Source organism: Solanum dulcamara, chromosome 12 (assembly GCF_947179165.1).
Source record: "Solanum dulcamara chromosome 12, daSolDulc1.2, whole genome shotgun sequence".
Taxonomy (NCBI): Eukaryota; Viridiplantae; Streptophyta; class Magnoliopsida; order Solanales; family Solanaceae; genus Solanum; species Solanum dulcamara.
This window is the reverse complement of record NC_077248.1, coordinates 45,984,670-45,987,751: the sequence shown is the minus strand read 5'-3', so window position 1 is coordinate 45,987,751 and position 3,082 is coordinate 45,984,670.

Genomic DNA, 3,082 nt, shown 5'->3' with positions numbered 1-3,082 from the left:
AGACGTCATTTGGAGCGTGCATAGCTGGCCTAAAGGTAGCTATGGATTCCCAACCTTTAGATTGAGCATGAATATGTAATTGTATGTTTATTTGTGTAAATCTAGGTGGGTACCTAGTTGGTCATGCTTAGCTTTACAGAATCCATGTTTTAGGCCTATTTCGTGAAATTCGGGATCATTGGCATGTTGTCTTCTTTATTGTTGATCATCCTTACCTTGCGATGTATTTGATGTATGTGTTGGTTGATACTGAGCATGCTTGGCCTTAGTCTATGATTAAACTACTATTTTCCATGGATATGCATAGTTTGGAGCTGATAGACCTTAGAGTCTCTCCGACGGCTTTGGATGGCATAGCTCACTATAAACTAATATAGCAGACTTTAGTATGAAAGTCTGAGCCTTCGCTAGGTAGTAACCCATTGCTTTAGACCTTTTGTCCATAATTTCCTCCTTTCATCGGCTCTGGTATACTAGGATCCTATTTGGAGGATACTCGTTGATTTAAATTGAATTTGATTTAGGCTTGGAGTGATCTATTAATGGAACTTGATATGGGGTTCTCCCCTTTATGCTCGTCTTGGAGATGATTCAAGCCTGGAATAATTTAACTTCGAAGACAAGGGTGAGCACATAATGTCTTGGATTTAACTGTCTCTATCTGTATATAGATGACTAGTCCTTTGCTTTTTGAGAAACATCTTTATTGTTGTAGTCCACTTTTAGGACTTGTATTCATTCCTATAGTAGTCTGTACTTTTGACTTCCAGGTTTTGGGAAGGTTACTTTGACTTGTATATATATATATTGGCTTGCTTCCACTCATTCTCTTGTTATTTTTTTATAGTTGTTTATTCTTTTATAGTTTCTACCCTTAAACTCATTACTTGTAGTTTTGGGTTTCGGTTTGACTAACCTACTAGTGGGTCATAGTAGGTGCCATCATAACTCGAGAAATCGTGTCATGACAAGTTGGTTTCTGAGCCTCTAGTTCATTGGTCTCAACAGTACAGAGCAAACGTCTAGTAATTAAAGTCCTATGGATAGGTGTGGATATATCTGTGACTTATCTTTGGGATTCTACAGGATGTATTTAGGAATATTTCCTCATTCGTATCACTTTGGTGTAGTGCATGTCTTATTGGTTTCTCAAACTCTCACTTATTTCATTCTTTCACAAGGATGGATCGCACGCACAGTGCAGCAGCCAGGAGTGATGCACTCGGGGATGCTTACTCGGAGGTCATGCAAGGGTTGCAGCACCAACCCGAGTTTGAGAAAGGAATCCAAGTTAGAGGCGGAGCTTCATACAACTTATATGCCTCCATAGTCGATGGGACTATGACAACCCCAGCAACCACTTGCAGCTTCGGACATTTAGGTGATATTCGTTCAAATATTAGTAGTACTAAGGGATATGCAATAGGCCCCATCTCTAGTTATGCCATTTACATAGGGTCGGCCTACAGAAACAACAACTCAAGTTCAGTCGCCACCAGCACCCATTGCCTCTCAACCATTAGAGGAGAAGAAGATGCTCAAGATCTTCTTAAGATTATATCATCCACTATTTTTGGGTTTATTGGAGAGGATGCCCGCGAGTGTTTGACTACATATTGTGAGAAGCTAGAGTCTTTGGCTCATGTAAAGTCGAGAGGAGCTAACTTCACTTCTCATCAATTTTACGAGCCAGCCAACAGTAGTGGCACTCATACTTAGAGACTCGACAATATGGCTCCTCTCTATTTTCTTGGGATGAGTACTCAAAGGCCTTTCTATACAGGTTTATTCCATAGAGCATCAAATATAGACTCTGTGCATAGTTCTCTAGGTTGGGGAAAGGCTCCATGACTATGTCCAATTATACGGCTAGGTTCCACAAGCTCTTCCGCCATGCTACTATGATATTGTCTACCAAGTAAGAGAGGATTAAATGTTTTTCTTGGGTATTAAGAGTCCAGTTGAGGATGGAGACCGAGCCTATGATTGTTGGAGACTAGTCTTTCCTGGAGGTGGTCAACTAGACCTGTACTATGGAGAATATCCATTGTGATGCCCAAGAAGGCAACGATAAGAGGGCCCGATACTAAGGCAGCTATAGTAAATCCCAGTCTAGAGGTAGGGACTCTTATGATAGGCTCACCAGCGATTTCAGTAGGGTTAGTCTAGTCAGCCTGTTCAGGTGGATTTTCCTAAATCAAAAGGTGATCTATGAACACAGAGCTATTCTAGTTTCTACTCTAGTCAAGTTCGAGCTAGTTCACAACCAGATACTTCAGGCTATGGTGTTCATCCTCATATTACGAGCAGACCTCTATAGATTAATAATTATTGTAGGGTGCTTCATCACTTATATAGAGAATACCCCTAGCATAGAGAGGTTGGCCAGCTCTGTAATAGCACGACCAACCCTAGTAGCAATAATATCTCCAACTATAGGTGGAGGTCAGGGCCAGGACTATTGTGTTGTTCATTAGGGTGCACGGGGAGGTCCCCAAGGAGAAAGGTTAGCTATAAGGTTTTATGCTTAGGGCAAAGGCAGACAGTGCCACTTTGATGTAGCTTCAGCGTGGTCAAAGGTGCATCAGACAATTTTATCACATACAAGATTCCTTTATGCCATCAGTCCACCTCGTCTTTATTTGATCTGGGTTCTACATCTTCATATGTATCTCTATATTTTGTTTCTCGGTTGAGTATGTGTTTTGAACCCTTATCAGTGCTAGTATGTGTTTTGACCTCTCTAGCTGATACTTTAATACTTGATTGGGTGTATAGATCTTGCTTATTGACCATCCTAGAGTGTGACACTTGGGAAGATCATTTTGAATTTGATCCATTAGATTTTGATGTTATTCTTTCCATGGTACTAGTTATCCCCTCAACGTGCGGTCTTAGATTGTTATGTTAAGACTGTTACCATAGCCATGCCTGGAATCCCTCCAGTTGTATGGCAGAGCTCTATTAGTTTCACACCAACTAGGGTTATTTCTTATATGCGGGCTCAGCAATTGCTTAGCCTAATTAGATTTTGTGAGAGATGTTACTAAGGAGGGCCCTACAGTTGATTCAGTTCCTATAG